The following is a 15,076-nucleotide window of genomic DNA, read 5'->3' as shown; positions in this document are numbered from 1 at the left end:
CTCGGGAAGCATTAAAGATAAAAGATCCGTTGGAAGATGACGTCATGAAAGTTCTTTAAGTTTTCAAAAGATGATGTCACGGCGGGTTACAGAGCTTTTCAGACAGAAGATGGATTTCATCTAAGTGTTGAAGATTGACAAAGAACAAAGTTCAAAGTCAACCTGGGGCCTAATGTTGGGGATATTACTACCAGAATGACCCGCCCAGGAGGGGCCGGGTCAGCCCTAATGGCGGGTTACATAAGAAGCCCAATATACATTCAAGATGATAGTTTATTAAACATATAGAAAGCCCAAAGGCCTGGGGCCGGCTTAAGGCCCGATATTGTAAACCGCCGTATGTAAGGAAAGACTTGTAAGAAAAGGCATGTAAAGGAAGTCACCGAGCCGGACACGATTATGAGCCAGCCGGGACTCTATAGGCCACCAGGCGTCAACCCATGTATATAAGGGGACGACCCGGTGGCGGCTTAGGGCAAGAAAGAACCAAATCGATAACCAAGCCGGCGAGTTGAGCCCCTTGGAGATCGAAACTTCAGCAATACCAATCCCAACTAGACGTAGGCTTTTACCTTCATCGTAAGGGGCCGAACTAGTATAAAAACTCTCTCGTGTGTCCTTTGTCCCGATTAACCCCGTTAAGCTTCCTAGTGCGATGGCCCTACGACTAAGTCCTTGCTCTAGGACATCTGCCGTGTCAACTCCATGACACCCTCCTCTCCCTTTCCCCTACCTCTCCCACTCTCACTCTTCTTCTTCCTCAATACTTCTCCCCCATTACTCTCCCTCTTCTACCTACCTTTCTCTCTCTTCATTACTCCTACCTAACTACACCACCTCCATTAATGCATCTCCTTTCTCTTTTTCCTTCCCCCTACACTAGTTGAAGTTGTCTCCTCCCAAATTAGGTAGCTAGGTAGATGTAGCATTTAGTTAAGTGACCTATTTGCCCCCTAACTAGATCTATCTTTGTCAAGAAGAGCTTTGTGCACTTTTGATCTCCCTACATCATCATCTCCACCGTGTGCTCGATCTCGAGATATATGTGGTTAAAATTTCATGCTTTTGCAAAATGGAAATATGTTTATGTGTGTGTGATATGTTTATGGAAATTGTGTGTGTGGCATGAGTTGATGCCAAATTGTGCTTTTGAGTTGCCTATGTTTTGCCGAAATGTCGATTTATTTCCGTTTCGGCGAATTCCGGGCAAACTCTAGATCTATATATGTCCTATTTTTAAGGAAGGTCATGCCGAATTTTTGTATGACTTTGATGCATGCACGCATTTTTATAATCAATTTTTTTATTATTACCGTGCAGAGTTGACGATGGTCAGTGGAACGATGGTGGACAGGTGGTTGCGGTCAGCGGTGCGGGACATGAAAGAAAATAACCGGACAGAGGTTTTATGTCCGTGTCAAAAATTCAAAGGAATAGTTTGGCTCGACCCCCATGACGATGGTCGTGTCGAAGCGCACTTGCTCATGACTGGTTTCATGGATGGCTATACTCGGTGGATAATTGAAGATGAGGATGACGATGTTGAGGATGCCGACGGGGCAGGCAATGATGACACGGGGCAAGACGAAGAGATGATCGATAATGGTGGCAGGGAACAGGCCGGACATGGCGGCGGAGAAGGGGCCGGACATGGCGGCGGAGAGAACGACATGGACTCCACGCAGCAGAGTTCGTCGGTAATAAGTTCAATCGTGCGGGACCCTCATGTTCAAGCATTGCTTTACAAGGAGATGAGTACTTAGAGAGCTGCTTCTAGAGAGGAGGCTCAGCTGGAGCAACTAGTGGTAGACTCGAACACTCCATTGTATGATGGTTGCAATCCTGAGGTGACCCGCTTGAGTTTCACGCTCCAACTCCTGAAGACGAAGGCTAAAAACAAATGGACCGACACTAGCCTCGATGAGCATCTCAAGTACCTAAAGGATGTTCTTCCCGCGGGTAATCTATGTCCTAGTAGTGTTGATGAGGCCAAGAAGATCGTGTGCCCTCTTGATCTGCCACACATTAGATACCATGCATGCATCAACGATTGCATAATTTATAGGAGCACGCAGAAAAAACAAGCTGTCCGGTGTGCAATGCTTCCCGATACAAGAAGGCCGGGAAGAAATGTCCCCAGAAAGTGGTATGGTACTTACCGATCACTCCCCGTCTCCAGAGGTATTTTGTAGATCCCAAGGAAGCAAAGCTAATGCGCTGGCACGTGGAGAGGAAGAAGCCCGACGATGGAGATGATCCGAAGCTGAGACACGTCAAGGATGGAAGCCAGTGGAGAGCGTTGAACAACTTCTATCGGTATTTTGAATGTGATGCAAGGAACACCGTGCTCAGCGCGTGTACCGATGGCATGAATCCGTTTGGCAACCAGAACACCAACCATAGCACATGGCCCGTGTTTGTATGGATGTACAACCTCCCCCCTGGTTGTGCATGAAATCGAAGTACATTCACATGAGCATGCTTATTCAAGGGCTGCAACAACCAGGAAATAATATTAATTTGTATCTGGGGCTACTTCAAGAGGAGTTTGACACATTATGGAAAACACCGGCCAAGATATGGGACGCCAGCAAAGGCGAGTATTTCAACATGAGAGCCGCGCTGATCACGACAGTGCAGGACTATCTCGGTTACGGATATGTGGCAGGCTAGGGGTGCCATGGATATTGCAGATGCACGCGGTGCATGGATGATACGACGTCTCAGTAGCTAAGGTCAAGGAAAGATGGCAGGTCTGGGAAAATCGTGTACATGGGGCATCGAAGATGGCTCGAATAGGACGACCCATGGAGAAACCGTGGAGATCTATTCAATGGTCACGCTGAGCATCGAGGACCTCCACGTAAGCGGAGCGGTGCCAAAATCGATGAGCTGTTGAAAAACTGGAAGGAGTGCCCCGCGTTGGGAAAGACAATGAGAAAGGCGTCGGAGCCGCTGCTGAAGGTATGGAAGACGAGGTCTGTGCTCTGGGACTTGGAGTACTGGCACAAACTCGATACACCTCATTGCCTTGATCAAATGCATATCTGTAAGAATGTCATTGAGAGCTTGCTCGCAACACTGATGAACATGCCGGATAAGACCAAGGATGGGCTGGAGGCAAGAAAAGACTTGCAAGATTTGAAAATCAGGGAAGATCTGCACATGCCGCCCCGTAAAATGTTAGACGAGACAGAGACGGAGACAGAGGCACGGGAGAAGAAGGGCAAGAAAATAAAGAAAGAGGATTATTGCCCCCCTTCTTGCTTCACCTTAAGTCAGGCTGAGATCGATCAATTCTTTAAGTGCCTTACCGGAGTCAAAGTTAGTTCTGGTTACTGTGGCAAGATAAACAGATATCTAGACATAGACAAGAAAAGGTTCGGCGGGATGAAGTCCCATGACTGTCATGTGATGATGACGCAGATACTACCTGTTACCCTTAGAGGGATAATGGACAAGCACGTCCGTGACACGCTTATTGGTCTGTGCAACTTTTTCGACGTCATCTCTCGAAAGTCGATCAGTGTGAAGCAGCTCCGAAGGCTACAGGAAGAGATCGTTGTGATACTGAATGAGCTTGAGATGTACTTCCCGCCCGCGTTCTTTGACGTGATGGTGCATCTGTGTGTCCATATTGTGGATGACATAATAGACCTGGGGCCATCATTCCTGCACAACATGATGTCGTTTGAGAGGATGAATGGGATCATTAAAGGATCCATTCGTAACATGTCCCGGCCGGATGGAAGCATCGTTCAGGGCTATGTGACACAAGAGTGCATCTCTTTCTGTGAGAATTTTCTATATGGCGCAGACCAGCCGCCTGGTGTTAGTGTTGGTTTGCCCGTTAACAAGCACAATGGGAGGCTCGAAGGAGAAGGTCACTGCAACTGTCGCAGGGAACTGCACGTGGCATACTCAGATCGACGTAGCAACTTTGACAGAGCAAACTTGGTAGTGCTACAACACCTAGACGAGGTAGATCCTTTCGTGGCACTGCACAAAGAAATTATCGCAAAGAAGTATCGTGACCGGGGGGTATGCAGGACGGACGCTGAAGTTACTAGAGAGCACAACTCCACTTTCCTGCATTGGTTCAAAGAGCATATTATTGCTAATCCCTCGGAGGAGGGCTCTAAGGACGGATTGCTCATATACACCTTAGCACATGGCCCCTCGCCCAACCTCGTAACCTATTAGGCATATGATATCAACGGATACACGTTCTACACGGAGGCCAAAGATATGGACAGTGATGATCACAACTCAGGGATGACGATGGAATGCATGACCGGCAGCGACAACGGCGCAACTGAACGATTTTATGGAAGGGTCAAGGAGATCTGGGAGCTTGACTACTCTGGACTGCACAACACGACGATGTTCCGTGTTAGATGGGCTAAGAATGTCGAAAGAGAAAACCGGATTTTCACTACCATGACTATACCCGACGCCAAGAGCGCTACCGTGAACGCTATCACCAAAAACGAGACATGGGTACACGCTAAGCACGTGACACAATGCTTCTTCATAACCGACCCATGCAATCCCAGTCGTGTTGTCATGAGAAGAGGCAAAAGGAACATCATTGGAATGGATGGAGTCGCCAACGAGGAAGACTATGATCAGTACGGCAACCCAATGAGGGAAGATGACGATGATGATGAAGTATACGTCAAAACAAGAATCAATACTACATTACCTAAGAAAAATCGTACTCCATGGAAAAGGCAAAGTCACAATGAGGGGCTCAATTATTCTTCGACGAACAAGAAGGGAAAGAAGCTGACTCAAAAACGAAAGCGTCAGCGCTGAGGAACCGTATGTTATCGGTCAAATGATGTAATATATGTATATATATGTTCCTATTTTGTATACACACTTAGCCATTATTATGCATGGGTCCAATGATGTAATATATATGTTCCTATTTTGTATACATATTTAACCGTCAAATGATGCAATATATATCGCCTTCCCTTCGTTCACTGCTCTCGGGAAATAAAAGTGGGAGAAAAAAAGGAAAAAAAGGAAAACTGGCAGTAGCGATTTCTTTATAAAACAGCTACAGTCAAGCTAGCAGTAGCGATTTCCTTATAAAACCGCTACAGCTAGTGAAGGTAATAGCAGCGCGTTTTATCTAAACCGCTACTGCTAGTGAAGGTAGTAGCAGCGCGTTTTATCTAAACCGCTACAGCTAGTGAAGGTAGTAGCAGCGCGTTTTGTCTAAACGCGCTACTGCTACATCCACTTAACCCAAAATTCTCACTCTCCCTGCTTCATCCCGCCTCTTTCCCCCCCCCCCCAAATCCCCACTCTCTCTTCCCCCGTCGCACCGCCGCGCCCCGGCGCTCGCCCCCGACCCGTCGGCCCTCGCCTCCCTCCTCTGCTTCCTCCCCTCCCAACCTCGGTCGTCGTCGGGCCTGCCTCCTCGCCCCTGCACCCTCTGTAAACCCCCCTCTCTCTCTCTGCTAGCTAGGGTTCTTCGGTTAATTTACTTAGGTTTTAGTTAGGGCAGTAGGTTAATTAGGTTATCTATTTAGTTATGAATTTAGCTAGGTTTTAAAATAGGACAGAAATTTAGGGTTAAGCAATTGTAGTTAAAAGAAAAGGCAGTATTTAAGCAATTGTCCAAATCAACATCCCTTGTTAAAGCAAATTTAGGTAGGCTAAATTTATATGCAAATTTGAACTGGACATGTGATATGTGGATATGTCATGTTTTGGACATTTCATGTTTGGAATTTGAACATGTCATTTAGACATGTGATGTTTTGGTTCAGTTTTGGTAAATGATCCGAGTGGCCTATGTTACGCCGGAATGTTGATTCATTTTTGTTCCGGTGGATTTTAGGCACTCGATATGTCCATTTTTTAGCAAAGGTCATGCCGAAATTTGTCATGAATAAAGGCATGATTGTGCTACATAGTTGGCATATCGAGTGCTGCCACATAGATTTCTTTTTTATGTCATTTCTCATTTATTTATACTTTTAGAAATAAACGAGGACACTTAATCATAGGAAACATGTCGAACAACGAAGAAACTAGGCCTTCTGACCAAGATGCAGACGAGATGGATTATGAGGGTGAACAAGAGTACCTCGACTATTTGACTGCTAAGCAAGGTTTGCAGGTCGGCCTCGATGATGGTACTAACACCGACATCAACACCGGCGGCGCCGGCACCGATGGCGGCGCCGAGACCGGCGGGGAAGGTACCGGTGGGGAAGGTACCGGCGGGGAAGATACCGGCGGGGAAGGTACCAGCGCCGATGCTGCTACCGAAAAGAGGAAGCATAAGAAGCAGAGGATACGAAAACCTAACAAACTAGGGATTGGACGACTTGTGATCACAAAGATGGCACCTGGCAAGTTTGAGCCATTAGAGCCGGAAGAACCTCGCAAGTGCTATGGGAACCAATTAGGATGCATCCTACGGGAATGCGCGAGCATCAACGACGATGACTTAAAGAGTAAAGAACATTTGACGCAGTTGCTCCTAACGAAGTTGCACAAGATATTCAAGTTCCCCGACCGGGATGATAACATAGAACAACCGTGGGATGATCCGAAGATGAAAAAGATTAACAATCACGCCATGTGCATGTTTAGCAATGATTTGGCCTCCTGGAAAGGGAGGGTGAAACGAGCTATTGAGGCTGAGGAACCCCTGTCCAAGATTCTGGAGGAAAATCCGACACTTATGGAAGAGGAGTTCGAAAAGTTCAAGGACACTTGCGCTACCGAGGCAGCCAAGGCTAAGGCTGTGAAATTCAAGAGCCTTCAGCAAAGGAACACGGGGAAGCAATAGTACTGGCTGATGTAATCGGTCCTGTAGAACAGAGAATGGATGATGAGACGGAGGTCAACCCTATGGGTTTCATCAATACAAATGTGTATGACTGTGACATAGATATGATGAGTCAACCATATGACGAATCGGGCTATCAGCATGGTAATGAGGATATGGATGATATGCCCGGGCAGGAAGGTCGTTGGAAGGATTGCAAAAAGTCTCTCTTCACGAATTCCTCACAGGACACGCCTGAAGATGTCGCCTCAACACAGGCTCAACTAGCCGGGGATCGTATAGTGCTTAGCCCGGGAACCCTGGGGCAGGGGTTAAGGAAGGGTCTGGAAGGTGTGCCCAAGAAAAAGGAGAGGAAGAGATCTGGGAAGATAACTGCCTCCAAACAAGCCAGAGCACAAAGCAGCCAGACGATGCATTCTGAAGAGCGTGTACCCGTGAAAGGTGCGGCCATGTTCCATCTCACGGGCGAGCCGATGCTACCGCCGAAACCGCTGGAGGCACTATCAGGGGATCTCAGGAGACTGCACGACCATGTGCTGTCGACTGAGAAATGCCTACTAGCCTCAAAGGATCCAGGATATCCAACATACGCGACTCATGTGCCTGAGGGGAAGTGCTACATAGAGACACGGCCCGCGGAGGTGTTCTTCCTGCGGTTTGACCATATCTTTGAGATGTTTCTGACAAGGCGGCTCGATTTTACAATCGACCGCCTTTTTGCGCTACATATGAGCTCCGTCATGAAGAGTGAAGAAGTCTCGCAAATCTGTGTGGCGGATCCGTACTACATGCACGAGTCTTTCTTGAGTCTCGGCAACTTTGAGCGTGAAACTGCTAGGGAGTACCTCCAAAACTTCATGTACAGAATAAGGACCGAGAAATTGTCCTCATGCCTTATCATCCAAAGTAAGTCAGTTCCGGACAACCCTTTCATACATTTCAATCATTCCTTCTCTCTCATATGGGAAATAATTTGAGGTGTCTTTTCCCTGCAGCAACGGGCACGCCGTCCTTATCGTTCTTTACCCGCAAGTCTCCCACGCCATGTATTTTGACCCTTTCAGAGACTACGAGAAAAAAGACTACACCCACATAATGAATATTCTAGATGATGCTCTCCAAGGCTTCAGCATTAGAGGTGGCCACATGTAGATCAGGAAACAAAGGAACAAGAAGGTGGGTTTCGCGTATAAAACTAACTTCTCCTGCATCCATGTCCCAAAACCAAGCAAGAAGGATGGATTCTACATCGTCCATCTCATGATTCAGTTCAACACAGATCACCAAAAGCTTCGCATGAGAAGCAGAAATGATGATCATATCCACAAGTGGCTAGAATCTCATGGAGAAGCGGATTATAAACTTAGAGATGACTTCTTTCGCATCCAAAGCGACATTGCGACGATCATCATGAAAGAAGTCGTCGATGAGAAGGGGATGTTCCACCACGGCCCTATATCGCGAGCTGACGTCCGAACTCGCATAGGCATGCAACGTCTAGACCTCACGCCGTTCAAGAAGCTAGGGTCCATCCTCGATGATATGGAAGGATGAAACTTCTAGTGATTTATGATGCCGATGATGATGATATGTGTCGGTTGAACTTGTATACTTTTTGTAGCGATGAAACTTTGTGATGTCCACGGACCCTACCGAACTTGCGTAACGCTACTTTGTTAGTTTGCGTACGATGACCTACGTACCTCTAGTTAATTAATTTGCATACTGTATGTTGCATCTAGTTGCTAACCCTTTCTTTTTCGGTGTTGCTCTAGTATATTTTGTTGCATATATATGATTGTACATCCTCTTCATGAACATGCATCTCTAACAGGTACCTAGTTTCTTGATGGCGAGATGGAAGTGCTATGTCGTGTACAAAGGGAAGGTTCCGGGGGTGTACAACGAGTGGCATGAGTGCCAGGCGCCAGCCATAAAGGCTTCAAAAGCAGACAAGAAGGAGAAGCTAGTTACTTGAGGTTCACGCTAGCGCGAGAGAGGACTCGTAACCGCCACCTCATGTACTGTATAGTTCCGCTCTCACTCATAGTGATAGCTCTTCTCGCGTATACCTTTGTTTAGATGGATGACGTTGTAGTTGCAAGTATTCGAGACTTGCATGTATCGCTATTTTCGAGATGATGACAAGATACCACTTTGTGTTGGATGATGATTATGATGAGACTATTTGTATGTATATGCTATGATTACATTTGTGGTCTCGCAGGCATTTGTATGTGTATCATGATGACATTTGTATGTGCTAAAGATTCTTCTATAAAGCCTGTTTCAAATACAAAACAAATATGCCGAAAAAAACAAAAAACTATTAAAATTAGCAGTAGCGAGTGGAGAAAAGTTAGCAGCAGCGCGGTAGTAGCAGTAGCGCGTACAGGAGAAGCGCGCTATAGCTATTAGCAGTAGCGAGCTTCCATTAAGCGCGCTGCTGCTACACTTGTGTAGCAGTAGCGCTGGTGAGCACGCGCTACTGCTACGTGTTAGCTATAGCGCCTTATTAGTAGCGCCGGTCCCCGCGCTACTGATACACCTAAAACCTGCGCTGCTGCTAGCCTTTTCCCTAGTAGTGTCTCTAAGGCCACTACTCAACTTCAGGTCGGTACTTTGCGGTAGAGTATACCTCCATAATTCTCCATCGAAGATACTAAAGTTTGTTGATGATGATTTGTTTCAGGATATGCGGTACAAGGGATTCGAGGCAAATTGAGGAAGGAGCTGGAGCAGGTGGTGGATTAAGGAAAGAGCTGGAGCAGAGACGAATTAGAGCTGCTTAAGTGCAGATTTTTAGACTAGCCTGCTTAAGTACATGTTCTTAGATTGCATATGGAAGGGAACTTACGTGCATGTTGTTTGGATTGCATGATGGAAGGGAACTTAAGTGCATGTTTTCGGATTGTACATGAACTAAGTTCCTGCTGAAAAATGGTGACTGCATTTAGAGCTGGCATTGGTGCTTGGTCAGACATGGTATCTTTGTAACTACACTAAGTTCCCTGGTTCTTGCTTAAAAATGTTTACAAGATAAAATTTCTAAACATGATCTAGAAGCCCTCAAACCAGATCAAGCTCGGTACATTGGAATAAAAAGAATGACAAGGCATTTAGAAGTTCAGAATTCTATATAGGATATGTATACTTGGTTGTACCATATTTAGCTGAACTAAAGTAGATGCTCTAACTGTGTTCACATGATTTTGAACAGGCCCATGGAGAGAAGCCCTAATGTACACCCAAGGTTCAGGGAGGTGATCCAGGTTTCCAAGAAGGTTAGAAGGTTAGTTACTTGTGCAATTCAGTTCAAATGTAGCTTGTTGCTGGAAGGAGTAGAGTTTGATTAGATCGGATCAACATTATTTGGTATTTTGGTAGTGGTTAAGTATGGGATATGCACCTGCCATATGCACCTGCCATTTTTCTATGCATACTGTTCTGTCCATGTATGTTGCATCCTTTTGACTTATGTATGATGTGTTCAATGATGTAATTGGTGACTCATGTGAAGTTGCTTTGTTTGATTCAGGTCCAATTAGACCGTGGCAGCCATGCGGAATATATGCATGAAGCCGTGAGCAGTGAGCAGCTTACCTATTTATTATTGTTGGCCTTTTCAGTTGGATTTAGTATAGCTGGATTACCTGCTTCTCAGATGACGAACAGAGACTAACATTATCTCTTTATTCTTGCATCTTATACCCTCAGCTTGAGAAAAACAAACCTTATCATTTCCATTTGTAGAATTATTAATATCATATTTGAGGTATCAGTTGGCACTGATGCCTAAAATGTGTTGTTTTCGCATGCTTAATTGTACACAGCTAGATAGACCTGCATAAGTATTTAGGTTGATGCACAAGTCAATTTACAGTAGGATTATGAGGACAATCAACTGAGCTCCAACAACTTATCTGCTATTTTCTTTCTTAACCATCAGACCGAATAGTTATGTTTGTTGAGTTTATGTGAACAATCATACTTGAGACCTTTTAAAGCAAAGCAATCTGTAGGACTTGTAGTGAAAGCAAGGCTTATCATTCAGGTTACTTGTTGTGACCTGTGACAGAAAAGCAATCTGTAGAACTTCTACTTGCCTGATCCCTATGCCTTTTCTATATATAGTGTCCCATCTAGGTTAACTGTTGGGATGAAACCTTTCAAGGCTGGTTTAGTCTGGTCGATCTTATCAATGTATGAGGGAAAGTATGCATTCCAGATCAATGTAGATGTCAAGCTGGAATAAAAACATCCAATAGCTTCTCAGTATGGACATTGTTCTACTGATTTCATTACTTCGCCATGGTTTTAGCCAGTCACATATGGAAAATCATCATCCAGCTACATCTCCCTTAGAATCAGGGAAACGTTCCCCATTTAAAGACCAAACATGCATAATCTATTTAGAGTTTCAGTTTGTTTTTTGTCTGACATCTCTGTTGCCTCTGTTATATTACTAAATTGCTATTAAAACAAGGAAGAATGGCCTGATGTTTCCTTTGAATCTGATTGTCGGGTACTGGTGGAGATGTGGAACTCAAGAAAACATAATAGATGGAGATTATCGGCTTCCTGTCAGAAATTGAGTTGAGCCAAGCTTTTTGTTCTTTTACTCTATATTTTCTTCTTAGAGAGGTTTATTTTTAACACACCTGTGTACAAACCTGCCCCTGCAGGTTAGTGACCGGAGACTATGTCGTAAATTGTAATGCTACACCTTCAGAATAGAGCTAGCTCATTTGATTGTCAAAAGTGGATTCTTTCGTGTTAAGATTTTACTTCAGAATATTGGTTCAATACCATTAATTTTTTTATGTGAGATATTTGTTTTATATTTTAGTAGTCGTTCAAGTGTGAGTTATGTTTATCTGTAACACGTAATTGACTACCGGAAATTTCATGATACCTTATCAAGGCCATTTGCAGGTTTATATAAGCATTTGGTTAGCAACCTCATATTATATAGTATTTGTAGACTTAACTATCTCTTTATCTTTTTCCCCAGGTTTTAGTTATCCATTGCTTACACAATGAATTTAGACCAATTGTAGAGTTTCATCTCCACGTACTGAACACAATGCAAGGTTGCTTTTCAATCATAACTAGATTTCTTTTTCTTTTGCAACCTATCAGACCATAGGATGTCTCATTTATGGAAAAAACTACTCGAGTGACATAACAACACTTTGTATTAATCAAATTTATATATTTGTGGTCAACATTTAACGTGCGTTGCACGTGCAAGCTTACTAGTTAATGAGATGGAACGGTCACCCAGTTCCTTGGCGACAGTGAGAGAACTACCATGTCGTGGCGTCAATCCCCTCAAAAGAAATATGTTGTGGCATCAAGAAAAAATTACTATGTCATGATTTTTATCATTAAAATGGATATTAATCCACTCTTCATCAATAAGAAAATATCTTTTGGTTCTAAGAAACAAATGAAAGAGCATGGATTAAAAAAATCCCTCCTTTCTTTATCTTTTAGTTCTGTAGAGCGAACATTTTAATGAAAGAAAAATAAAAGGATTTAGCTCATATTGACCGAAAAAGGCTTTCGCCCCCATTTTATACATAACGCAAACTGCCACAAGCACAATCAGTTCCAACATAGACAGCAACAAAGCACAGGCAGAGAGTACACACACAAGTCATACAAAAGGAGGTGGCGACGGAAGCGGAGGCGTCGGACGAAGCACCAAGGATCTGAAGCTGGCGGTGATCGCATTGATGGCGGCTCTCTCCTGGTCGTGGCTAAGCGGCTTCCAGAACTGCAAAAAACCACAGAGTTTATAGATCGCATCAGGGGGTTGCCGCAAGGGAGCACGCTCAATTAATTACAAGCTTGTTGGGGATCATCCACATCGTCCAAGCTAGCACCCTGATCGCCAGGCACCTAATATGGCGAGATCCATGGGCGGAAGCTTGGAGCTCCTCATATGGACTAGATCATTGATGGTGCGCGTTGCCGGGCCCATCGATTTGGAATGTTCTTAAATATAGAAAGACATGAATCATGAGCTTTAACTACATTTGCAGCTATGACCCATATATTTGTTAGCAGAAGAGAGGTGAATTGTGAATTTAATTGGTTTGTAAAGTATTGCGTAGTTTGGCAATACATGTTTTTTCCATCTAATGGGCTTCAATTGGTGCGAGCAATTGCATAACATAACTACATGTGAAGAGCTGGCCAAAATGAAGTCATGGGTATTGTGGTTTGACATTTGGGAATATTATTTGTCAAACTCTCATGTAAATCGGATTAGGTGGGGTCTTATAGATATGTTCATTGATTTGAATTGGGAGGATAAATTATTTGATTATTTACAATTTGCCTTCTGTATTAATTGTGATTGTGGATTTCAGTTATTCAGAATATGTTTCCTTTGACTTGTGAATATATTTTTTGATTGTTGTCCCATTTCTAAATCTAAATACTATTAACTTGTGAGCAATATACCATGTAACAGTACAAAACGGAAGAACTCAAGTGAAATCTTGCAACAGATCAATAGTATAGGCCAGCTCTTCTATGTTAAGGACCTAAAATATAGCTTTATTGATCGGGTTATACAGTGTCCGAGGAGATGATCTCAAACCTCTATATACAGTATAATATGTATTCATATCATTTCTCTAACCTCATCCATCACCAGCCACACTTTATGGCCTCCTATCACTTCCTCCTTCCATAACTGAAAATGAATATGAGAGCCACATAAGAAATTTATAATTTCATCAATCATAAAGTGAATAAGGCAGAACTTCAAATATAAATATGGCATTATCTGAATAGTGGGCATTTTCTAAAGGTATATGCAGAGACAGATGGAGGCCATGGCAGAATTGAAATAAACTTGTCAGATGATATCAGAGTTGTTGTGAACCAATTGATTAGTACTCAAATCCCGCCTTCAAAATGGAGTGACCCAGGCAAGCTCAAATTTGCAGACTTACACTTATATTCCTTTTTTTTTATCACGGCCCGTGGAACTTATTGACATCCGCAAAGTAAAACCTGACTATGAAAGAAACAAAATATGTTGTTTAGTCCGAATCAAGAGATTGGTCCTACACATTCCATATCATACCAGTCGATGGCACACCTTGAAAACATGGAGCTGTGACGTAATAATTGATTGATATGGATACCAAATATCAATAATCTCAACAACAATAATCATGATATTTTGTCGATGGAATGTGAAAATCATTTCAGGGAATTGAGACCAACCCTGGAAACTCTCCTACTATCTTCCGTATCATGAAAGCTGAGATCACATTCAAAAACTACAGATTAGTAAAATGTGTATTGGGCACCTGGCGGTTAGAAAATCACTTAGCACAGAGTCCCTCTCAGCCTTTGATTTATCACCATGAATAGCAGAAGTACCATACTGTTGTGATAGGGTTCAAGATAGCTGATCACACACCCTCTTCGTGGAGCAAAATATAATGACCTTCGATCTAGGACCCCCTATATATATCTATGTAGTTTACAAAAACGAAAATACCATTTCTTAGGTACGAGTAACATTAGCATCTAGCAATGTAGTGTATTAAGTGGTCTAAGAGTAGAGTAGTGTAGTGCAGACATAAAGATAGAAGGAACATACAGTAGATGACATTCTCAATGCTCTACCAAACTTGATTGCTTCATCTTGAATCTGTGTTGCCAATTCCCTGGTTGGAGACAGAACTAACACGGTTGGCCAGCTGGCCATCCCGGGGAGAGTACACTGAAACTTCGTCACTCCTCCTCTTCTTGTTACACTGGCACAAACAAAGGGACAGCGGCCTCCCTGTCACTGATCCACCCACCACCGAGGAAGAATGGGTCGGGCCAGACCGCACCCGCGACTCGAAAGCGCACTAAAAAACAAGCAATCGGCTGAATTGACCACAGCTGCTCTGAGATTCGAAAAAAGAAAATCGGATGGCCAAAAAATTCTACCTGAAGCCAAATCGAAATCAGCCGACTGGATTTAGTAAAAGTGTAAAAGAAAAGTCGTGCTCCAGCAGTCTCCCTTTAACTTTCACATTTCCCAATAATTCACTCAACTCTCCCTAGACTCTCCAAATACGGTAGTTGGATTGAGATGAGATTATCGGGAGATTGCAAAAGCAACTCTTCCAATAACGATAAAAGTGATCCTAAAAAAACGATAAAAGTAATATTGAAATATCCCTATTAACTAGTTATTGGAAAACATTTATTGGAAGACTGCTGAAGAGAGGAACCTAT

The sequence above is a fragment of the Triticum urartu genome, chromosome 6A (assembly GCF_056163025.1).
Source record: "Triticum urartu cultivar PI428250 chromosome 6A, HENAU_Tu73, whole genome shotgun sequence".
In the NCBI taxonomy this organism is placed as follows: Eukaryota; Viridiplantae; Streptophyta; class Magnoliopsida; order Poales; family Poaceae; genus Triticum; species Triticum urartu.
The sequence above is the reverse complement of the archived record's forward strand: the minus strand, read 5'-3'. Positions refer to the sequence as shown.